Source organism: Artemia franciscana, chromosome 14, assembly GCF_032884065.1.
Source record: "Artemia franciscana chromosome 14, ASM3288406v1, whole genome shotgun sequence".
NCBI classification, from domain to species: domain Eukaryota; kingdom Metazoa; phylum Arthropoda; class Branchiopoda; order Anostraca; family Artemiidae; genus Artemia; species Artemia franciscana.
Genome location: NC_088876.1, coordinates 26,604,559 through 26,630,127, shown reverse-complemented (window position 1 = coordinate 26,630,127; position 25,569 = coordinate 26,604,559). Strand labels below are relative to the sequence as shown.

At 35.2% G+C, this 25,569-nt stretch overlaps 1 long non-coding RNA gene across 2 annotated transcripts in view; it reads right to left on the bottom strand.

The window, feature by feature from the left end:
- Positions 1–4,218: 4,218 nt before the first annotated feature.
- Positions 4,219–25,569, bottom strand: part of LOC136035510 (uncharacterized) — a 37,467-nt gene continuing 16,116 nt past the window's right edge. For both annotated transcript variants that reach the window (XR_010619457.1, XR_010619458.1), the window contains exons 4-5: positions 25,094–25,418; positions 4,219–6,969 (exon numbers count right to left, since the gene is read on the bottom strand). This is a non-coding gene — a long non-coding RNA (uncharacterized LOC136035510). The remainder of the gene's footprint in view (positions 6,970–25,093; positions 25,419–25,569) is intronic.

The following is a 25,569-nucleotide window of genomic DNA, read 5'->3' as shown; positions in this document are numbered from 1 at the left end:
AGAGTTATTTGGGTATAATAATATTCAATTTACCCAATGAACCTAATAAAATCAAATTTATCTAAAAATTCTAAAAAGAAAAATCTGGAAGTGGTACTCGAAGCAGAAAATTTAGTAGGTCACATCAAGAGTAAGTATACAAATAATGATTTATCTTCTTAACATAGTTTTAAGGGTATGTACTACTCTGAACATTCTATGCTCAGGACTTAGATCTATGCCAGGACTTAGAAAAATTTATATATTACACGTTTCCTCCAAAAACAAGTAATGGCCCTCCAATTCAAGTTTAGTGACAATAATGTATCAAACACCTTTATAATTTTTCGTCAAGCAAATTTCGCAATGTATTTGAATGAATGGTTTTTCTATAATTAATTCATTTCTATAATGATTCAAAATTACCTAAATTCTTTTTCGTTACATACAAAAATTTTGATTTTTAATTAAAAACGATTCCCTTCGGCAAAAAATCATTTCGGTGTTCGGCACCAGGACATCGCTAGAGCCGAAGGTAGCGGCCCATTCACAATGAGATTTTACTATTACTCAGATTTAGCAAGCGCTGATTTTCAACGAATCAATTTCTTTATAATCTTTTGGATTTATTCGAAAAATCTGATTGGCTCAAGTAAGCACTACCTAAATCTTGATATTGATAAAAGCCCATTGCCGATAGATCCCAAATTATTTTTAAGAAATCCAGGCATTTTGAAAGGGAAACTATAGATAGTGAGTCTTTAGTGTCTTACTTTGTTAATGTCTTCACTGAGTCATCAACAATCTTCATGAAGACAAATTAGGCAGTTTTGACCCAATTATTTCTTGGAAATTCCCTCAAGAGTAACTAGCGGCTCTTTAACATGCACTTTGCCTGTATTTACATGCATTGGATTTATTATAGTGAAATGTTTAGAGGCAAAATCATACTCAGAACTAGATATTATAGTTCAATTTTCTTTTTAATTAAAATTTTTAAGAGTGTTTATCTGTCAACTCATTGTGTCAACTTATTTTGCACCAACGACAGACAGAGGAAAGGCTTTAAGACATGTATTGTCAAACAACACCTGACAAAAATTTAGAACTGGAAACAATGTCAATCTCTATTCCCTCTTATTTCTATCATATAGTATTTTGTTATCTGCCTACTCTCTATTTTCGACCTATTAGGCTTCGTAAAAAGCTGAATAGGAGCAACTGTAGCAGTCGTTTTCATTTAGCTTGGTAAAGTGACATCAAACCAATAAACCATAGGCCAGGCATGCCCAGGGGATGACAACTTTCTTCTTGGGCCTCAGAGAGTAGTAGGTACAAACAGGGCCAAAAAATTCTAATTCCATTTACTTCAATCACTGACAATCTTCCCTAGTGTTTGTTAATATTCTTGATAATTTTGAGAAAATATTTTGAAGAATGTAAAATATTATTCAGACCCAAACTTTAAATCCTCATCCTAAAAACGTGTTTTCCATGTTCTAGTTCAGTCTCTCGCCACAAACTTTCCAGATTTGAATCTACTTAGTTCAGAGGGTCAAATCTAAAGGGATTTATTCTACAGGGGATGTTTTAAAAATGAAACATGCTGAGTCAAATTCCAAGTGGAATTTTTCCTTGATTCAGCAAAGTGAATGTCATGGGTACTTAGGTTTATCTTAATAAGAGGAGGGTCTCGTAAAAGAGCGCAAGAATATTATCTTGTATTCAAAATGAGGACATTTTGCAGAATATGCTCCTGAGACTGGATGAATTTGAGCGAGTAGCACTCAAAGGAGTAGTGGGCAGCTCTACCTGTATAGATAAAGCACATACCCTGGCGCGAGAAAAGATACATCTATGAGCATTCTGAGGCAAAAGAAAGAAACTCTCATGCTATTACCGCTTCTGAGGACTGAATACCACTTATTGCTGGTGGCTGAAGAAATGGGGGTGACTCTCCCCTCTCTTTTGATGGGAGGGTGCTGCCTGTCTAAGCCAGTTGAAAATTGATGGGATTGGGAAAACAATTATAGACACCTTGAAACAACCGAAGGGAAAACAACCAAGGGGAGCAAAATGGGGAAATTTGAACTTCTTGGGAGGGTTAAACAGGAAGGCTTTGAATAAATTGGCACGGAGGGGGAGCTTGTGTAGCGGTGTTTGCCTCAGGCGGATAGGTGAGCATCAAGTTTTTAGTAGTAGTAGCAGTAGTTGAAAGAACCAAGTAAGGATTTTCTACAAAGGAGAAAAAAGGAAATAGGCAAGTCTCATCGCAAACACCATACCCCAGGGGGCATCAATTGCCCACAGACCATTGGTGCTTTTTTGTGAATGAAGCCAATGGGCCTTTGTGGCCTCAACTCAGTCTTGCGAGCCCACCCATAAAGATAGTAAAAACAATGCACGCCTTGATGGAGTCAAACCAATACAGCCCTTGATTACTATTTCTTTTGACATCACTGGCTGATTTCTCCTGAAAAGAGCAGATGTTGACAAGGCTTAATTTAGGCTCTGCCTCTATGTGCCACCTAAATTTTGATATTTTTGCCTTTTTAGCCGAATTCACCCAAGATAAGCCGCCTCAGAAGTTTTGTGAGGAAACAATGTTGGAAAATGGCGAGAAGTATTCCAAACTGAATCAAAATGTTCAGTACCTAGGGCAATTAAAATTCCAAATTTTGGATACAAGAATAAGGAAACACAAAATATAGACTGAAAAAAGGTTTTCAGACAAACCAAAGAATTTTATAATTAAAAAGCAGAAAGTATGCATGCACTGTTCTGGTCTTTATTAAAACAATCAAAAATATAAACCGAACTGCTTGAGGCCTAGCAGTTGACCCTAGCAGTCGACACTTGCCAACACAAGGATTGAGTACAATCAGTTTCTTTTTCATTATTGCCATCAGTGTGTTTTATTTACTTTGCACCGACACATAATTCTCATTCTAGATGAATTTGACGAAACAAGGATCTTTAAAGACAATTCCATTCTTCTGAAAATACGAATTAGTTTTGCAATTAGGCTACAACCACCCATAAATAAGATTTACAGGTTAACAAATTCGGTAATTTATAATAGCAGTAAATAGTGAAGTAGTGACGGGCAACGTGGCATTTCAGTTAGCATTGTCAAATCAATATTTTGCTCTTTAGCGTTTGGTCTATGCCTTTTATGTCAACCTCTTTATTTTGCGGTCGTTTCAAAAATAATACATTAACAATGTTATAGCTAAATAGGGTTAGATCGGCAATATTTTGGCAGGTAAAGTAGGTAAGGTCAGTCGAAGCTAAAAGGCCTATTGGTTAGAGAATCCTGCTATTTTAATATCTGCTTCATTTAAAGTTCAGGAAAGGACAAGTATGAAGTGGTTTGTGGTGGGCTAAAAGATTAAAATGGCATTGGTGATTTTTCTTTCCGACACTAGCACCGGTTTTTGTTCTTATAAATTAACAATGCTCTATTTTCCTAGGTTTAGTAGATCGAAGAATGAAGAACGAAGTTTAGTAGAATGAAGAAGTAGGATAATTAATTGCTACGATTTATTGCGCATTAATAAATGTAATTCATTGTCTTACATTTTACATTATAGCGTTATATTATTACAATGTCTTGCATTATTTCTCTACCCCTATTTTCTTTGAGTGATCTTAATAGATGAATTTGAAGAAAGAAAAAAAGCTAAATAGACAGATCAAACTTTTGGGTTTAGAAGTTTAAACATTATTTTTCTAAACAATATTAAGCAATCTAAGCCATGTTTAATTTTTCAAAAAAGTATATTTTCCTTGAAATGAAAGATTTTTCTTAAGTTTTAAAACTCATTCAGTGCCAAATAAGAGTTAAGACTCTAGACAGTTAGGGAAAATTTATTTCCTAAACTTTCGTATGAGGCAGGGTTACTAACATTTAATTCAAGGATATGCTATTTTGAAACCTTTTCTATCCTTTACTAAAGGCATAAGTAATACCCGATGGATTACACCCTTTAAATCCCTTAGTACCTTTTATTTAGCTTTTTATGGCACTTGGTATTAACCAAGTGACATATAGCAGTCGCCAATTCTGTCGGTCTGTCTGTCTGTCTGTCGGTCCCGGTTTTGCTACTTTAGGCACTTCCAGGTAAGCTAGGACGATGAAATTTGGCAAGCGTATCAGGGATCGGACCAGATTAAATTAGAAATAGTCGTTTTCCCGATTTGACCATCTGGGGGGGGGGGGGGAGTGGGGGCCCGGTTAATTCGCAAAAAATAGAAAAAATGAAGTATTTTTAACTTATCAGCGGGTATTTGGATCTTAATGAAATTTGATGTTTGGAATGATATTGTGTCTTAGAGCTCTTATTTTTAATCCCGACCGGATCTGATGACATTGGGGGGAGTTGGAGGGGGAAAACCTAAAGTCCCGGTTTTGCTACTTTAGGCACTTCCAGGTAAGCTAGGACGATGAAATTTGGCAAGCGTATCAGGGACCGGACCAGATTAAATTAGAAATAGTCGTTTTCCCGATTTGACCATCTGGGGGGGGGGAGAAGGGGCCGGTTAATTCGGAAAAATAGAAAAAATGAAGTATTTTTAACTTATGAGCGGGTGATTGGATCTTAATGAAATTTGATGTTTGGAATGATATTGTCTCTCAGAGCTCTTATTTTAAATCCCGACTGGGTCTGATGACATTGGGGGGAGTTGGAGGGGGGAAACCTAAAATCTTGGAAAACACTTAGAGTAGAGGGATCGGGATGAAACTTGATGGGAAAAATAAGCGCAAGTCCCAGATACATGATTGACATAATCGGAACTTATTTGCTCTCTTTGGGGTAGTTGGGAGGGGGGGAGTAAGTCTTAAAAATTAGAAAAATGAGGTATTTTCAACTTACGAACGGGTGATCGGATCTCAATGAAATTTGATGTTTAGAAGGATATCGTGTCTTAGAGCTCTTATTTTAAATCCCGACCGGATCTGGTGATGGGGGCGGGGAGTTGGGAGGGGGAAACCTAAAACTTGGAAAACACTTAGAGTGGAGGGATCGGGATGAAACATGGTGGGAAAAATAAACACAAGTCCTAGATAGATGATTGACATAAACGGAACGGATCCGCTCTCTTTTGGGTAGTTGGGGGGGGGGGGGGTTAATTCTGAAAAATTAGAAAAAATGAGGTATTTTTAACTTACGAATGGGTGATTGGATCTCCATGAAATTTGATTTTTAGAAGGATATCGTGGCTCAAAGCTCTTATTTTAAATCCTGACCGGATCTGGTGACATTGGGGGAAGTTTGGGGTGGGGAGACCTAAAATGATGGGAAACCCTTAGATTGGAAGGATTGGGATGAAACTTGGTTGGAAAAATAAGCAAAAGTCTTGCATACGTAATTTACATAATTGGAACGGATCCGCTCAATTGCGGGGGGGGGGGGGGTAATTCTGAAAAATAAGAAAAATAACGTATTTTTAACTTACGAAGGAGTGATCGGATCTTCATGAAACTTCATATTTAGAAGGACCTCGTAACTCTGATATCTTATTTTAAATCTCAACCGGATCAAACGTAATTGGGGGGGGGGCAGTTGGGGGGACCGGAAATCTTAGAAAATACTTAAAGCGGTGAGATCAGGATGAAACTGGATGGGAAGAATAGAAACCTGTCTAAGATACGTGACTGACATAACTGGACCGGATCTGCTCTCTTTGGTGGAATTGGGAGGGGGGAGGTACTTTTGAAAATTGAGGTATTTGTAACTTACGAAAGGGTGACCAGATCTTAATGAAATTTGATATTTAGAAGGATCTTGTGCTATAAAGTTTAACTTTAGGTTCTGACCTTCTCACAAGTGCCAAATGAGCTCTTGGCTCTTCCGACCTCGTCCAAATGAGCTCTTGGCTCTTCCGACCTCGTACCATATGAGCTCTCGGCTCTTCCGACCTCGTCACAAGTGCCATATGAGCTCTTAGCTCTTGTTTTTTTTATAAATTATTCGAATTTTCATTATAAATATTTCTTGTTAACTTGTTCTTGAGCAGTTTCCATCATACCACATTTTAATTAATGGTTTTACACGTCTTTTCCTTTTTCTTTCGCAGTTCATTATTTTTTTTTTTTCTTGTGCTCTGAAAGTAAAAATATTTTGAGAGTCAGTTTTGTAAAACTTCATCTTTTCCTGTCCCACGGATATTTTTTTTTCTCTCTTTTTATTATTATATTTGCTTTGAAAATTGAAAAAAAACAATAATGCGTTTTATATCATATAATTATCGTTTTATCGGCATACTACCGTCGTTTTATCGTTTCTACCGTCATTATATCATCATTTTACTCCGCATTCATCAAATCTCACGGATTTGTCTCATTTTAATCATTCATCTGTGGCTAAGAAAAAACCAGGTCATTGAATTGGGCGAGAAGGGATCGAAAGGGAGGACTTAAAGGGAACTGGAACTCATGGGAGGGGGCTAAAGAGAGAAGCTTCAAATAGATTGTGGTGGAGGAGGAGCACACCTAACTGTTCTGATCATTGACAATACTGTAGTGAGTTTACGTCTACACATAAATAATAGGATAATATATTTAACAGTTTTTGTCGTTGAATTTTTAAGTTTACCAAAACAGATATACACAATTTCTGCTTATGAATAAAGGCATACGGCTTTACTTTAAATAATGAAACAAAAGAAAAAGTTATAACGCAGGTTCATCCAAGAAGAAAAACAAAATTAACAAATTTAATCAACTCCTGCAAAACCCTCCGCTCCTAAAGCAATAAGTAATTTGTCCCGTAACTCCTCATAGGATTCATAAGGTGGCAAGTCAATTCGATTGAAGCAAGTATGTACCCTCGGGAAATTACACTTCTCTCCCCATTTCTCAATGGTAAACAGCTGTGGTCCGTTGCTTCCGTAGAGTTCTTTAAAACCGTTCATAGGGACACGTGACGTACCAGTTACAAATTGAAGGAGCCTGGCTCTTTGTTCTCCCGTAAAAGAGAGTACAGCCTATAAAAGAAAAATAGTTACCTCTTTAACAATACACTGCTTGGATAGAATAGATACATAAAATAAAATCGTCAAATAAAAACCAACGAGGAACAATCACTAGCAGAAAATTTATTTATTTGACTTTTGTTTGTGACGCTTTTATTTTTCAATCATAGTTAGATATGATTTCCTGAGGCCAGAATAATTTAAAGCATTAAAAAACAACTATTTTATTGACATTTTGACTGACAAATTTAGACGCTTTCAAATGTACTTATTAAGAGTTTTGGAAGCACACATCCCAAAGGTACGAAGCATGCAAATGCGTGACATAGAATCACCGAACTCAGGCAGTTTATGAAACTTTGGGTGGGAACGAATATTATTTTAATGGGAAGAATTAGTGACAGTACTCAAAGGATTTAAAATATTAAAGCCCCAGGAGTTGATAGTGTGGTAATCACAGAGATATTAGCTTGATTTCTGCATCAGACAAATATTACAACACCGTTTTCGTTGCCGCAAAAGTCAATTTCAAGTGTACAATTTTTAGACAATATACACAAACACACATATATATATATATATATATATATATATATATATATATATATATATATATATATATATATATATATATATATATATATATATATATATATATATATATATATATATACTAGCTGTTGGTGGGGGCAATTCACCCCCCCCCCCGCGCGTGTAATTCGTTACGCGCCATATTAGTTACGCGCCATTGTAGATGTGTCCCTGTGTCCCACCTATGAATATATATATATATATATATATATATATATATATATATATATATATATATATATATATATATGTTTTTAACTACGTAAAAGTTGCGAATATACAATATTCTTCGCTGTCCCATTGTCTGTGCATATAAATAGATCGTCAGGTTTACCGACTCTTGAACATGCAACATACAACTGTCTATGGGAAAACAATCCGTATTCAGATCTATACCACAATTTTCTAATGATTGCCCTTGGACTTTGTTGATGGTAATTGCTAATCGAATATTCCCAGTGTCCCGGTCGTCATTTATATATCCCCCATGTGCCCTTCTGGCGTCCTGAGTGTAGTTGTGTTGCTGCCATCATTTATATTCCCAGTGTCCCAGTCGTCATTTGTGTCCCAGTGTCTTGGTCTGTAATTTCTCTTTGATTGTCCCGGTCGTCATTTATATTCCCTGTGTCCCGCTTGTCATTTGTGTCACGGTCTGTAATTTCTATGAACCGGCGATTGTCCAGGATGTAAAAGCTGTTGTATCTAATCCCAATATGGATTGTATATAAATGTAATAAATGACAAATCATTAATCTATAGGCATAATATTTCATTGCGCTGCATTTCTTATCCATTTCTTTGTTAGTGGCTTGATTTATCAATTTAATATTAAAGTGATAGCCGTCGGCTCCATCCCAAAATATGATAAGATATTGTAGGGCATCGTAACATCAATGAGTTATAACTTTTCCAGAGGCGCAACACATTCCCATTGTTTCACCATTAAATTTCAAAGCCTTGCAATAGGGACAAATTTTAGACATAGTCCCGATTTTAACACATCTACTCAAGCTATAATCATCGACTGGGCTGTACCTGAATGCCAGGCGAAAATTTTCAGGTTGTTCTTGTGATTTCTCGCCACGCTTTCTTTTGGTGATTTCTCTATGAGACGCAAGCCTGCTTTCACGCTACTGTTGTGATTCCTCGGCACGCTTTCTTTTCATACTTTCTCTATTGAGGCACCTTGAATCGCAAAACGTCTAGAAGTTCATTCATTTTGCTCACACTTTCATCTAGGATGCTTGAATCATCAGTATAATCTAAGCCGAGGAGAGTTTTCCCTCCCCATTTGATTCTATATTCTCCCATTGCCTTCCCTGTTCTCCTTAAGACAATGACAATCAAATCAATCCATATAAATGGGAGTAGAACACAACCCTGCTTAACTCCTGATTTAATACTAAACAAGCTGCCAACCTCATTTCCTATCTTAAACGCATCAGTGTTATTCTCATACACAGAACTATTCAGTTTAACGTCTTTGCCTTGTACATGATACAAGGATGGATAAGACCTTCGCAAGCTCTCCTACCAGCTGAATCGAACGCTTGCTCATAATCTATAAAACTGAGGACTAAAAGGTTGATGATTCAGACGCTTCTCATTAACCTAAGAGTGAATATTATCGACAAATCCTCTACGCTTTTTGAAACCACACAGTTCTTCTCTTAAAACTTTGTCTACAGCATCTCCAAATATAAAAATATTATCATACTCAGTAATTTGCTACCTACAAAAACCAGTCTAATGCCTCCATAATTACCAAACTCACTCTTATCACCTTTCTTATACAGGGGGTTTAATTAAGTGTTTTCCCAAAATCGCTTAGTATTTCTCCTTTTCAAGAAATTATTCATAATCCTCATTAACTTATTTCTAACCTCATTGCCATCACATTTAGGAAATTATTTTGTCACACTATCAGCACCTTAGGTCTGATTTTTCTAAATCCTTTTTTTCAATGTCATTAATTCTTCCTCACAAAATAAATCTTCCTTCACATCCAAGGTGTCAAAAACTATTTTCATTTTCCTCTATATCCTTTCCTGACCTCGGAAAAAGAAATGGTCCAGAACCAGCGCAGAATGGGGACCAACTCATCTTCTTAGGTCTACACCAAAGTGCTTAAGCTGGCTTTGAACCGAAGAGCAAAGAAGTCCCTGGGACCTTCAGTTGAATGGAGGCTTTGTGCAATCCTGGGACCATTTTGGTCACAACAAGGTTTTTCACACTTGGCAAAGCTCTTCATTCAGCAAGAGTCAAAATCCTGCACAGACAGTATCAAGTCTATCACCTCCGACCCATTACATATTCATGCCTACAAATACTATGCTACTACGGGGCAACCCATAGTAGATCAGAAAGCTAAGAAGAAGTTTTTCAGCCCCAAAATGCCAACAATAACAGACAAAGCCCAGAGAAATTATCCATACGAATGCTGTGTTGTTTACTAGGCTATAATTTTCTCGAGGGGCATCACCCTTCATGTGGAACTAGAACTAACCGCAAGGTTCTCAGTCTTGCAGGTATCCCAACCAGTTCAAAGTAGGCCATCAGATTCATCATTGTATTCCGTCAGATATGTTTAAAACAACTACACCCTTGTAGATTTAATTTTTTTATAATTATTATTATTACTATTCAAATGTGCAGTTTACCAATCTCCTTGGACGCCATTCGAAGAAAGCCAACGGGAACAATCCAGGCATACATTTTATTTTTTCAGAGGGGGGGAGCATTATTCTGGAGGGAAGAGAAAAAAAAAATAGAAAACTGCACGGAAGACACGGGATACAATAGAAAAAACGCCAGAGCTCAAGATTTTTAAAGACAAGGGCCCAAAGAGCGTCAGTATAAGTATCTGGATCAAAACTCGTCCTATCACCTGCAATCCGAACCATTTTCACTCTTAATATCTATTTTCCAAAGCTATCTATATTTCCGTGAGCAACAACGGGATGTAAAGCTCTCCCAAATCGAATCTAAAATGGGGTTCCTTCCAATTGTTCTATTCAATTATAGAAAATACATTCACATTTCCTTAAACAAAGTACACTATTAAGTGAGCAATTTATATCCGTGTGGTACATCAACTCTTTATAGGTCAATTCTCCTTATCAGTCAGTAACAATTCTCACACTCGATAAGTTTCCATCGCGCTCGATTACCCCCTAGGGATTTTCTGTCCCATTTCAAAAAAAGTCCTACAATGAAAATCTTCATCTCTTATAAATTAGAGAATCTTCTTGGAACGATGCAGTTAATAGCTTGGGATGAAGATTTACCACATTTCGACCGTCAATTATACAGGATTCATTGTCCATATTACGGCCATCAGGAAAATGGCACTTTTTGTAAAAGGAATTTCCTGCATGACTTTTATAATTAACATAGGGTATTTTACGTAAAAAAAGGGGTTAAAAATGACACTAGAAGTATAATTTTAATCCAGATCAAAACTTGCCGATCGCAAGATCTCATTACAAACGGGTTAGCCTTAATTAAAACTCGATATAAGATTAATCTTATTATCAATGGTCCTTAAGGGAAAATTTATCACTCTGAGCAGAACTCACCAAACATATTTTCTGTTTGGATCTCACCAAACAGAAAATATAATCAGTTATATTTTCACCATTTTGAATTAGTGTTCGGGTTGCAATACATATTTTATAAGTACAAATGCACAGTATAAAAGTGGGTGAATCTTTTTCAGAACATTATTGAAGCAAGTTGATGCTTCGTTCATTGGTCCACTGACAATCACAACAGTTCCTGAGGAGCTCTAAAAATGATCCAATTTCGTTTTAAAGGGACTTTGAACCATATGCACCTGGCTTGGTTTTTGTCCATTGCCTCACCTCATAAGCACATTACGCGCTGCGTACGCAGAGTTCAATGCTAAGTGCTAAAGTTACATCATGGTAAGTGTAATCTTTCACAATCAAACAAGCCCTTCACACAACGCTAAAGTAAAGTAAAAAATTAAATCATCACAGTCATCATCAATATAGAATGGAGATTCAATTCAATTTTTTTAATGGCTCATTCAGGAATTCCATTTTGTTGCTACTATGTTGGCTTTTACATAACAAAAAATAAATAACGTGAAAAAAAAACATGTGACGTAAAATTCTCTTTAAAGCTCGAGCCTACTTGGCGTATGGACAAAATTTTATCCGTAAGATTACATAACGTAACGTTAAGTCATGCAATTGCCAAAAGTTCTACGGTATAGACTGAAAGCACTATTACCCAAAAATATGTTACGCGGATACGTTAAAATTACACATTTGCCTTTTTCTGCTCTCTAAAACCTGTTTCTGACTTCCAATTGTTAAATGTTCCACTTAGAGACTCCGTTATTCATTCTCCCGAATACCTAAAGACGAGAATAAATCTGGTATAAATTTCTTAGAATTATCAGATTACCAATATAACTTCTTCAATTGAAAAGTGCGTCCTTTATCAAATTTTTGTAATTCAAATTTTTAGTATTTCCTAAACAACATTTCAACCAATGAATTTGATCATAATGTGTTTTCTCCACCTAAATTAAGGCTCTTTGTTAAGGTGTTGTGCTATTGCGCAACAATAATGGTAAGTCAATAACAATTAATGGTAAGTCTTCCCATTAAGAGTGTTACTTTAACGGTCTTTATGAAGGTTTATGAAGCTTCAAAAGGTTTTGATAAAGATTTTTTTTTTGTCTTTAACTTTCACAAAGATGTGTGACTAGCTAAGCCTTGAATAAAATAGACTTTTCGGCTCATTAAAATTTATAGCTAAAATTAGTGATACCCTTGAGGAAGAAGGAGAAAATGATGAAATAATCTAGAACTTACCCCCAAAGGTTAGAAAATTGAATTATAAGACGAATTTTGTGTAATATGTGAGGAAAGCCAACCAAGGAGAACAGAGGAAAAGTAAAATATAATTACAACCAAATATGATTCATGACAATTGTAATTTCGAATCAAACAAAGAATAAATAAAGACAATGTTAATAGTAAACACCCTCAGAAAGAAATTTCATCTAATGTGAATGAGTACAAAACGTACCTTATCCTCCAAACCCATTGAATACCTACAAGACATGTATGATATTTTTTTTTGCAGAATCCACCTAGTGGCAAATTGTCCACGAATAAAAATTAAATTATAAAGAAATTGCATCTAATATAAAAACAGTACAGAAAATGGCTTTTAAAAAAAATCCTTTCAAAATGCCTGGATTTCTTAAAAATAATTTGGGATCTATCGGCAATGGGCTTTTATCAATATCAAGATTTAGGTAGTGCTTACTTGAGCAAATCAGATTTTTCGAATAAATCCAAAAGATTATAAAGAAATTGATTCGTTGAAAATCAGCGCTTGCTAAATCTCAGTAATAGTAAAATCTCATTGTGAATGGGCCGCTACCTTCGGCTCTAGCGATGTCCTGGTGCCGAACACCGAAATGATTTTTCGCCGAAGGGAATCGTTTTTAATTAAAAATCAAAATTTTTGTATGTAACGAAAAAGAATTTAGGCAATTTTGAATCATTATAGAAATGAATTAATTATAGAAAAACCATTCATTCAAATACATTGCGAAATTTGCTTGACGAAAAATTATAAAGGTGTTTGACACATTATTGTCACTAAACTTGAATTGGAGGGCCGTTACTTGTTTTTGGAGGAAACGTGTAATATATAAATTTTTCCATCGTGTTTGTTTATTGGTGTAGAATTGTGAGTTCAAGATTATTTTGAGTTAAACAATATAAGGATTTTAACATTTTAATAATAATTCTACAGTTATTCAATTTAGGACCCTTGGAGTCACATCCAAACTTTCAAATTATTGGATTCGTAGAGTCAAGGCCAAATTATTGGACAAGCTTAAAGATGGGCCCTTATCAATATGTCAGTCTCGATACGTTGATGGCTTTGACAAATAGGTAAAATAGCTTTTAGTTTTTGAAAGAGAAAAAAAAAAAAAAAATAGGTCATTGTTTTACAAGTACCAATTCTGTTTCTTTTCTGTCATTACTACTTTTTATGCCATTACTTGAACTCTCAAATACTAGCTAATCAAGTTTGTATCCTGTAATCTACATGCTGCGGTTCTGCTTCAGTAGCCAATTTATTACGACACAGATGAATTAGGAACAGTTCGTGGTACCAAACTTTAAGTAAAGAGCGGCATGTGCCAATAACTACTGAAACTAATAATAATACTTGGAGAACAATAAATACGTCAAAAGAATATTCTTTTTTGATAATTTCAAACATGAACAATTTATGAAGTTTACAATAATTTATAGGAAAGGGTTTTTATTGTCATTTTGTTCAATAAAAGACCAATTTTGGCCAAACAGGTTCAAAATATCAGAGAAATAATTTTTTCTCAATCTAAAGGAGATTTTAAGGCGTTTAATAAAGGAGGTTTTAAGCTACCCTATCATGACAGGAAAACCCAGAGGAGGCTTTACTGCTATTTTTTACCATAAAAGAACGAAAATAACGTGACACAGTATACCCACCCAATGGGGCCGTGTATTATCACACATAAGGCATTTTATCAGGCAAATATCTGCGAAAATATTCGTTTGCATTAGAATCGATCGCTTGAACTTGAAATAAAACTCCAAATACTATTTTTTCTGATATTTTGTAGCAGTTGACTCCAGCGTGGTATAATTTACCCACCCAATGGCGCCATATGGCATGCATTATCAAACGTAACACATTTTTCAGGCGTTTATTCTGACGAATTGCGGAAATTGGCAAAATGCAACCACCTGATGGCACCTTCTGGTGTGCACTATCACACCTAAGACACTTTCAACCTTTCTCAAACAAAAATAAGCTTATAAAAATAAATTAACAATTGTTTTATTTGAACTGCTGGAACTTGCCATTTCATTATTAGATGGTCCCTGTATTTCACGCCCCCTTCTTCGAATTTCCTGTGATTTTGTAAAAAAAAACCTTTATTCTTAAAAAGCACTTCAATTTAAAACATTTTCCTTAATAAGCTTTTTTCTTATTCATACGAAATGTAGAAATCCAGGACAATCCTTAGAAATCAAGACTAAAACATAGAAACCCTGCAGTGATAGGGTTATTAATATGACGACGTCCATAAGAGATGTCTATACTAATGGAACTACTAGCTCCCCTCAAGATATTATTATAATCACCTGGGTCTTGTGAAATTCTATATTACAATACAAAAAGTCCATACAAAATCCATATATTTCTTTACAAAATACAGAAATACTTTGAAGAATTCTAAAATAGCTTTAACAGACCAAAACATAGTTGATACGGGACAAAAAATACGTGCTAACCGACAAAAAAAAATATCTAAAAACATCCCAAATACATCTTATAGAATACAAAAGTTCATAAGTAATCAAAAATAATTCCTACAAAAGGTTTGTTGTGGAGTTTTTAGATACTTTGGTCTGAAGAGAAAGTGATTTAGTTTGGAAACTCAGCTACAAAAAACGTGAACCGTAACTCTTACATTTTGACCTGAAAGAGCCATTTCGAATATTACAAAACTTCACGTCTTGTGACGTGAAGATCTAACTTTTGATTTTCATGAATGTAATTCTGTTATAACAAAAAACGTCCTAGGGATAAGAGATTGCAGAAAATCAAAGAGAATCCGCACAGAAACGGTTCAATTTAACCATTGAAATGCAAACAGTATTATAAATTATTTAAAAAGTATATGCATGGAAATGGGCTAAATAAATTCTAGGAGCCGAAAAAAAGATTCAGAAAAAATAATCTGTAAAGGGCAAAGTGTAATTTATTGAATATTTAGGGGAAAATTTTGATGAATGGTTTCTTTTCAAAGTTACTTGCAATTAATGGTTCTGAAAAGTTTTCAATTTAAAATAAAGCATGCGATTTTCAAAGGCTTAGCAGATACTTTCCAACCCAACCATTGTGATGCACAAATTTGCAGCAAAATTTTGACAGATCATGCACAAACGGCCGCTTTTTGTGAAATCAAACAACCCATGGTAATAGTTCCATACACAGGCACCTGTAGCTTGTGAGTGCTATTTTAGGACCATTTTATTATTTTTAGTACTGTAGCACATGCTTAGGGCTACTAACTTAGTGCTAAAATAGCCCAAAAGTGCTATTTTAGCACTATTACAGTCAATTTGTTGATTATAGCACCGAAAATTACTATATGGCATATAAATTATGGCAATCGTAGCATTTTAGGATCTGAAGAAGACTGCAACCCTGTTTACAGTTGCCTTATTCAGAAGAAATAATCGATAGCTTACAGTTTTGAGAATATTAGAAATGAGTGGTGGTGTCTACGGAGGAGGTCAGTTACTTACCATGGAACATCTTTATTTATGTTTAGAAAATTAGCTAAGCAAAAAGTAAGATGACCTGGCCCTATATTTGGTCATCCAAAAAAGGTCTAGACTATTGCTATATTTTTTTTTTTTATGTGTGTGTGCATTGAATTCTAATGAGAAAAGAAATCACCAGTACAAAAGCACAAACACAAAAAAATACAGCAATGGTTAGTTGATGTATTTAATATATGCTATGCTTTACCCCCTCCCCCCCCCCTGATGTGCAAATATATAGCCCAAATTTGTTTCTAAACTAGCTTGTGTGTGTTTGTAAGCCTACAGTTCGTGTCGGCATGCAAATATCAAGTAACCTGATAGCCATCCTGCTTGGTAGTTGACATGGCCTGGCGAAATTTGTTGGCAGATTTGGTCAGAAAATGCTAGAGCTTCCACTATCCCCAAATTTGTCATTAGCTTTTAAATTTTTGTTTCGAGTTCGGCTACTGGCCGCTTTGGAACTTTTTGCATACCTGGTTTTAAGTATAGTTTGTTAGCCTATATGTTTGCATAGCCTATATAATGCTATGTGAATATAGCCTATGATGCATTGGGGAAATGTATTAGAAGCCCAGGAGTAAATTTGCGGAGAACAGACAAGCTAAAATATTTTATTAAAATTAAACTTAAGGGTTATCAATTTTACATGAACTCAATCGTAGACTTTTAATAACTTGATCAGCCACGACAAGCCTTGGGCTGCTCAAATTAGCTCCGTAGGTGATACTTGCGTTTTGATCCAGGAAAAACCATTTTGGTTTTGGAGCACTTTTATATTGTAACAGCTATCATACTATAATAGTTAAAGTGATATACGTCTAAGACTTAACACTCAAACCAAAATTTAAAGACCTGTTAATTTGTTGCAATCTCATCTTGTTGGGGCTAAGGTATTCTAAAAATGTGTTTCAACAATCCTTGTTCTGATAAAGATACCTTCCAAAAATTTAAAGTGAAATTTAAAGCACGAAAACCTGTTTTAAAAAATAAAGTTGAGAGAAAGAGTCTAACTACAGCGTAAAGAACGAGGCGTAGAGGAGGGAACAGCCCCTTTCATATACGGAAAAATTTCTGTTCGTTTTAAGTTTTAATGTCGCTCCTTACTTTCAGTTAAAAAAAACTTGTTTTTTTTTATTTAATAAAATAAAAAATTGGATCCAATTGTCCTATGTGAATTTTAAATTCTTGGTCAACCTGCCTAGGATTCTTGGCAAGCGTGACTTGCTAAAAGATAACAAACCGTGTATTTGGTCCAATAAGAGAGGCACCCGCATACTTGCGCCGATTAACCCAAGACAAACTAGATCTACGTTGCATAAGCAACGTGAGGTGTTGCGGCAACCTTTGCTCGGCTTCGCCGAGTAAAGTGTTGCGCAAGCAACACTTTGGTTTTGTTTCCTCGCTGCGACTAAACGCTGAAGTTGTTAATCTGTAAGGATGCTAAAATACATACTAGGTACACCAACTCGCAAAAGTTGCAAACTCCTCATTGCTAAAGATGATTGTAGCTTTACAGCCGATTATTACATATATTACATATTACAATTTTGAGACATATAGGGGAGTTGTAAGCAACAGTCGGCTGTTAGCTCATAATCATCCTCGGCAATGAGGGGTTCGCAACTCTTACTAGTTGGTGTACCTATTTTTTGTTTCCGTTGTATTTGATGGTAAGACCGATTTGGTTCCAGTGGTAAGACATGTAATGGACTTGTAAGTAATAATCGGCTGTAAGGCTACAATCATCTTTAGCAATGAGGAGTTTGCAACTTTTGCGAGTTGGTGTACCTAGTATGTATTTTAGCATCCTTACAGATTAACAACTTCAGCGTTTAGTCGCAGCGAGGAAACAAAACCAAAGTGTTGCTTGCGCAACACTTTACTCGGCGAAGCCGAGCAAAGGTTGCCGCAACATCTCACGTTGCCCATGCAACGTAGATCTAGTTTGTCTTGGGTTAATCGGCGCAAGTATGCGGGTGCCTCTCTTATTGGACCAAATACACGGTTTGTTATCTTTTAGCAAGTCACGCTTGCCAAGAATCTTAGGCAGGTTGACCAAGAATTTAAAATTCACATAGGACAATTGGATCCAATTTTTTATTTTATTAAATAAAAAAAAACAAGTTTTTTTTAACTGAAAGTAAGGAGCGAAATTAAAACTTAAAACGAACAGAAATTTTTCCGTATATGAAAGGGGCTGTTCCCTCCTCTACGCCTCATTCTTTACGCTGTAGTTAGACTCTTTCTCTGAACTTTATTTTTTAAAACAGGTTTTCGTGCTTTAAATTTCACTTTAAATTTTTGGAAGGTATCTTTATCAGAACAAGGATTGTTGAAACACATTTTTAGAATACCTTAGCCCCAACAAGATGAGATTGCAACAAATTAACAGGTCTTTTAATTTTGGTTTGAGTGTTAAGTCTTAGACGTATATCACTTTAACTATTATAGTATGATAGCTGTTACAATATAAAAGTGCTCCAAAACCAAAATGGTTTTTCCTGGATCAAAACGCAAGTATCACCTACGGAGCTAATTTGAGCAGCCCAAGGCTTGTCGTGGCTGATCAAGTTATTAAAAGTCTACGATTGAGTTCATGTAAAATTGATAACCCTTAAGTTTAATTTTAATAAAATATTTTAGCTTGTCTGTTCTCCGCAAATTTACTCCTGGGCTTCTAATACATTTCCCCAATGCATCATAGGCTATATTCACATAGCATTATATAGGCTATGCAAACATATAGGCTAACAAACTATACTTAAAACCAGGTATGCAAAAAGTTCCAAAGCGGCCAGTAGCCGAACTCGAAACAAAAATTTAAAAGCTAATGACAAATTTGGGGATAGTGGAAGCTCTAGCATTTTCTGACCAAATCTGTCAACAAATTTCGCCAGGCCATGTCAACTACCAAGCAGGATGGCTATCAGGTTACTTGATATTTGCATGCCGACACGAACTGTAGGCTTACAAACACACACAAGCTTAGTATTCGTTCAGATCTATGCAACTACCAAAAACTCCTTCCATTTTATCTAAGAAACACACTTGTTTCTGATAACTACTACACGTCGATTTGTTTGCAACTGAATCAGAAAAACAAATAGAAAAATTGGTCAGAATAGCACCGAATTGTGTACTTCGACATGCCGTTGATATTCCTCCTTGTGGTTTAGTTTTTGGCTCATTGTAATATATTCATTTTGTTTCATATTTAGAAGTTATTTGAGTCTAATTTATAAAAAGTGCCGCTTAATTTTTATTTTTAGGTAGTCGGTAACCAATACATTATTATAATTATTCCGTCACAAAAGCAGCTGGGGAAACTACCCTAAGCCAAAAATGGTTCAATTGAACAAAAGCTCTCGAACTTTTCACACTTAATATAAAAGAGGGATTTTTTTTCTAAGTACTGAAGTGTTGTGTTTTCTTCCATCAATTCGATTCTCTGTTTGTAGGAGTGGGCAAAAATAAATTATCTAGAAATAATAAACCTCTGACGTTACGTGAAATTGATGGCGTGACTCAAAACTTTTTTTTTTCTGGGAACGACTGCGTAAGAATTAAACACGGCATGCATTGTACGTACAAAATAGATACCTCAAAATATCGACAAGATGTCCTAACGGGCAACAAAAGGACCATATATCATGAACAGTTTTATAACAGGGACTTGCTGGTCACCAATCACTTCCTACTTAAAAAAAAAAGAACTAGAACTTTCAATTTGGGATCGATTGAGCATTCTCTAAGTTTTTGCGACCACGAGAGGGAGACATGTAATGAGGAAGGGGCTGATCTTTCCTCTATAGAATAGATACTGCTAAGTCAAGGAGTTTAATGTTACTCTTTACTTTCATAATAACAGTGTAGACGAGAAATAATTCAAAAAATCAAGTGTAATTAAATATTATTTCTGCCTCTACCCCCCCCCCCCTACTTAGAATTAATTCTGCATTTATCTGAAGGCTCAATGAGAGTTAGGATATTTAGTTATTAAAATGTGGGCAACACTATATCGTTGCCGCTGACTTCAATAGGTTAGTAGAACTTTCGATTTTCCTTCTAATGAACATCCAAAATTATCCGGGAGAATACAGGGGAGATCATACGGGAGGGGGGACGTCTAGACTCTGTGTCAAATTGTGTTCATATAAGCTAGTATGGACTTGAAGCAAGGGATAAGGGGTAAACCACTCTACACTATCTGGTGTACACCTAGAGGCGACACAACTCCTCCCAAAGCAGCACAATTTAAACCCCACGCGACCCGTTGTGCTACGCCGCGACCTCTAGGCGTAGCACAACCCACATGGAGAATATAATTTTGGAAATGAGCAGTCTTTTAACTGAAAGCGTTCAAATATCTTATCGATGATGCGGTCATGAGCCCCTGTGACTTTACAGTCTCTTGCAAACGGTTCTTGTAAATCAAATAATAATAATAACTCCATAATAATAACAACTTATTTTACTAAAAAATTCTTAAAAATAAAATTTTTATATAGTTTACAAAGCCCACATCTGTAGAAAAGCTGAAAGGGCTTGCAGTATACCTTTAAATCAATGAACTGAATTTTCATTTGATTTCGATATTTCAAAAAAAAAATCTTAAAAATAGCTTTCTGAGACAAAACCATCAAAAATATTTTCGTTAAACAAAATTCTTATACGTTAGAGTTTATATAAATTGGATTATTTTTCCATGATCACATTCAATAATAATGACGAAAGAGATATATTACTCAAAATCTTGAATCGGACCTAATAATAAAACAAAAACTTTACTTGTAAGGTAAGTAAGGCAAGAACTATAAGGTAAAAACCAAAGACAGGTAAGGTCTGAAAAAGGTAGGAACTTACTGGCCCTGCAATTCGCTGATCTGAAAATCGTGGATCCTCCCACTGTGTTATTTTGGTATCGAAAAAGAAAAATGAGAGCGCTAAAACCAGTAACTTAAACAGTGACAACTTAATCAACCTTTACCTACAGTTGGTGTTGTTTTGTGTTAATACAGGGGGCTCTTAAACCACCTGAAGACCTGACTCCACTGAACATTATCTAATATGGCTCTCAAAAAGACAGTAAGAATATTAATCACTATTCTTCTCCTTTGATGTTGGAGAAAGGTCCTTTCTTCCTTTAAAATGGGTCCCGAAAATAGCCAACTGCTGTCAGGATTTTCGCTCCCATATAGCATTAACCCGGGCACCAAAGACCTAATTTTTAGCATGAGCTAAATTGCAGAAGTAGCCTGCTGGTCAAATTATATAAACAAATAAAGTACACTTTTACTTTTTGTTTCGATAAAAAAAAAACATTTTCAGTTTAAAAAATTCAAGCTTTGAAAATGACTCACCGAATCGATGTCGTACCTGGCGATCCTTCAGAGATATGCACCTGACGCAGAGATATGTATACTTACGTAGCTTTAAGAACAATACATGATTAATTCTCACGCTTAGAGTTGGCCGTAACTAAGGTTTCAGACTTAAATACCTTCAGAATAGCATAAGAAAAAATTCCGTAAAATCCTTTAATTCCTTTTAAAAATATCTATTTTCATCATTGGGTAGTTGATTTAAAAAACTTAACACGACAGATCCTGTTGTGCGAAGATAACAACTTTACCTGAACTACAGGGTCAGAACATGGTAAATGGAATGTCGTCATCAGAATACGGTAAAAAAAAAAACAACTAAGAAACAATAGGGAAATTTTCTCAAGACAGTGGAATTCAATTCAGTGAATATTTCGGCCCTATGTCTAAGGGTCGTCTCTTACATTAAAATGCGAAGTTTAAAACTAAAGATATTAAAAAAAAAACAGTTTAAAACAACCCAAGAAGATTTTATCTGAATCTAGAAAAACGGCTACATCAGCATAAAGAAGACATAGACAAAGCATTGATTTCTAATAGTTCTAATAACTTATATTAATAGTTCTAATATATATATATATATATATATATATATATATATATATATATATATATATATATATATATATATATATATATATATATATATATATATATATATATATATATATATATATATATATATATATATATATATATATATATATATTTTTGCTGTTGTACTGAAGGCAGCCCATAGACATAAGGCCAAACAATCTAATAGTTCTAATAACTTATATATATATATATATATATATATATATATATATATATATATATATATATATATATATATATATATATATATTTGTTGTTGTACTGAAGGCAGCCCATAGACATAAGGCCAAACATTCACTGAATTGAATTCCACTGTCCTGAGAAAATTTCTCACTTATTTCTAAGTTGTGATTGTTTGTTACGGAAAGGCAGAGTGGTCTTCGTCGCTATTCAGGAAATGGAAGCCATAATTGTAAAAAAAATTCCATAAACTTAATTGTCATTTATTCACTCATCCTTTTGGCCAAGGACTGCCGTGAATTATTCTAAATTTTAATGACATTTTTGAAGTCATATTCTCTTCAACAAGTTTCCAGATTTTTCCCCTAAGTTCTTCCATTTTACATTGCTGTTACCTTAGAGTAAAATTAAATGTAAACTCTATTTGATTAGTAATTTCTTTACGCTATTAAATTAAAAAAAAAAAACACATTTCTCTACTGAATGTAGGGAGCAACATTATAAATTAAAACTAACAAAAATTATTCCGTATATGAAGAGTGCTACCCCTCCCCCAATACCTCGCATTCACGCGACGAATTTTAGCATGCAATAAAAAAAAGCTTCTTATTTAAGCCTCCCTTGTTTTTCAATATTTGCTCTTAAAGAATTGGGACAAAAAGCTAAATTTTAACGTAAAGAGGCAGGTGTTGAGGAGGTGGCATCTCCACTCATATACGGATCAATTTCTGTTTTTTTAGGTTTTGGTATTGTTCCTTACTTCCAGTTGAAAAAAAAACTTTTTTTTATTCAGTTTAAGACCGTTTTTCAAATAATCCCACGACACCCACCTCCCCTCCATGATAAATTCCTTCAAGTCCCACGACAATTCATCAATAGGAGTTCCTCTCGTATAAAATCCACTTCCCTCAGAAAATTCCACCCACACATAAAATCTCCCCCAGAAAAATTCTTGTGGTCAATTCCGTCAGGAAAAATTATCCTCGGCTTACTCTCATTTAAATAAAGACTTGTTTTTTATTAAAATTGTAATCATTTTTATATCTTACCAGAAATACCCCTCCAAGGAAAATATTTACTGGGAATTACCCCCCCCCCCCCCACCAATGGAAAGTTTCTCCCGCGGAAAAAACACACAAAGATTTTTTCCCACAGAGGTTCTCTCATGGAGAATTTTTCCAACCTCCCCTGCCAACGAAATAATTCCCCAGACAATCCCAACTCCATTGAAAATTTTCAACGTGTATAATTAAGTTGGCAAGGAGAGAGTACGACAAATAAAAAGAATTGAAGAATTACATTAAGAATTAATTAATTTAAGAATTAAAAAGAAAAAAGATAAATCTTGCCCAGTGGCGAGTTGAAAATTTTTGAAGTGCAACTAGAATGTTTTAAATTCCGATTATTTTTAATCCTGGAAATAATAGCAGGCATGTATCTCATAGTAGTCTATACTGTCTTTTCTTTGATTAACTTAGTATGCTACCGCCCACTTATTGGGTTGATGCACATGTGGTGGTTTAAGTGTCGATTCTTTACACTCCTCCTCCATTACAAATTATTAAATGTTAACGTCAACCTGGTGGTATGACTGTAGCTCAACACCCCTTTAATTAAACCCCACACATCTCAACCCTCATTCCACTCAACCCATGCTTTGCACTTTTTGCATTTCTCTTCAACCCTAAGCTTTGCGCTTTTTGCATTTTCTTTCAAGAAAGGGGCATGGGGTTGGAAGCCCATCCCCCTGTGGATGCCCTTGCCTTGGCGTGTAAGATTATTATCTTAATATTACAACCATTTTCGTTCTCCTCACCGACAAAAAATTCTCATTCTGGCCTATTGACATATCAGGTGATTCCTCAAATATTTCAAAAAATCAAACTGAATAGGAATTAAAGAAAACAATCCATCAATCATGAAGATAACAGAAACCTGAATGGATTAACAGATGAATATTAAAACGAACAGAAATTAAAATGGACAATCAAGTCATTCTTAAAAATAACAGAAATTACCACAAGTAAAGAGTCCTCTAAAACTTCTAAAGCCAACATTACCATCTTTCTAAACTCTCTAAAGGATAGAGTATGACTTCCATTTTGCTGAAAACTCTTGGTAACAATTGTATCCAATATTCGAAATTTTAAATTTAACTATTCTTTCTAAACAGAGAATTGTCACGAACATTTTTTACTTTTACGACACAAACATGTATTTCACCTTTTCTGGAGATTTTCAGCCATCAATAAAAACGTTTTCTGCAATACTATTTACTATCGATCGTCGGATGGCCAGAATCACCAAAATTGCACGTAAAAGTCTCTAACAATTACAAATGTTGCTGCAAAAGTTACTAAATTTTTATCTCAAAACTCAACAAGTTGAAGAAAAATTAAAAACATGACAATTTCTGAAGTAAGAGATAACTGCCAACGCTTTTGTTTTTTAAAGTTTTCATTACATTTATGCTTTTACTTTATGCTATTTTTGAAGAAAATGCCGCTTTAAATCTGCATTTGGATTCAAAGGTCCCAAACAAACGAGAAGAACTAAACAAACTTTCGCCTGTAGACCAATGAGGCCCGCGTAGCACAAATGCCAACCTGACTCACAGTCCCCGGTAGGAGGGCAGCTAGGTCGACATTTGGCTTGCCTTAAAGGGAAAAGCAACTAATTGTCACTTAACCAATCAATAGCCACTACCGAAACTCGAGTCAGCGACTCTTCGCTTGTGAGTTTAGGACGAATTCTAAGGTTCTATTTTTAAATTCTTGGCCAAGTTAATATTCTTCTATGAATTATTAACAACAAACTTCAATTGGGTGACAACTGTTTCCGCAGGCTATCTATCGCCAATTGCTATTAACAATTAGGACAACAGAAACCAGTCTGAAGTCATTTCCAATCCCCAGCTAATAAGCTAAAGCCGATAGTAATCTATTCAAACTTGATATATCTAGGGTCATATTGAAACTGAAGAAGAACAAGAATGGCAATACTTACTATGATCAATAAAGAAGGTTCTGCCATCAGTGTGAACCCTTTCTTCCCACCCAGGTGGCAAAGGTCCGAGATCATCTTTAATGGTTTTATTCTGTACAGGGGAATTCGGTAAGAGACTTGCACTGCCCGTCCGAGGGTCAATTCAAGTTGTTGTTTTAGTAGTATGGTCAATGAAAAAAATGCAGCCACTACTTGCAACTTGAAGAGTCCAACCTGGTGGCAATCCTTCCTCTGACAGTTGTTGAGGAGTAAAACTCCCACGGTTTGGTGACTGCGGTGAGCCAGGCAATGACTGAACAGGCCTTCTTCTCACAGGACTGTTGGTCTAAAAATAACAATTATAGCTCAAGGTATTTTATTTTTTCAGTCGGCGCATAAATATTACTGTTGAATTCATAAAAAAAGAAAAACACAAAAAGAATCAATCCAACTGTAAATCTGTAGACTTAAAAATAGGGGTAATTATGAATCAACAC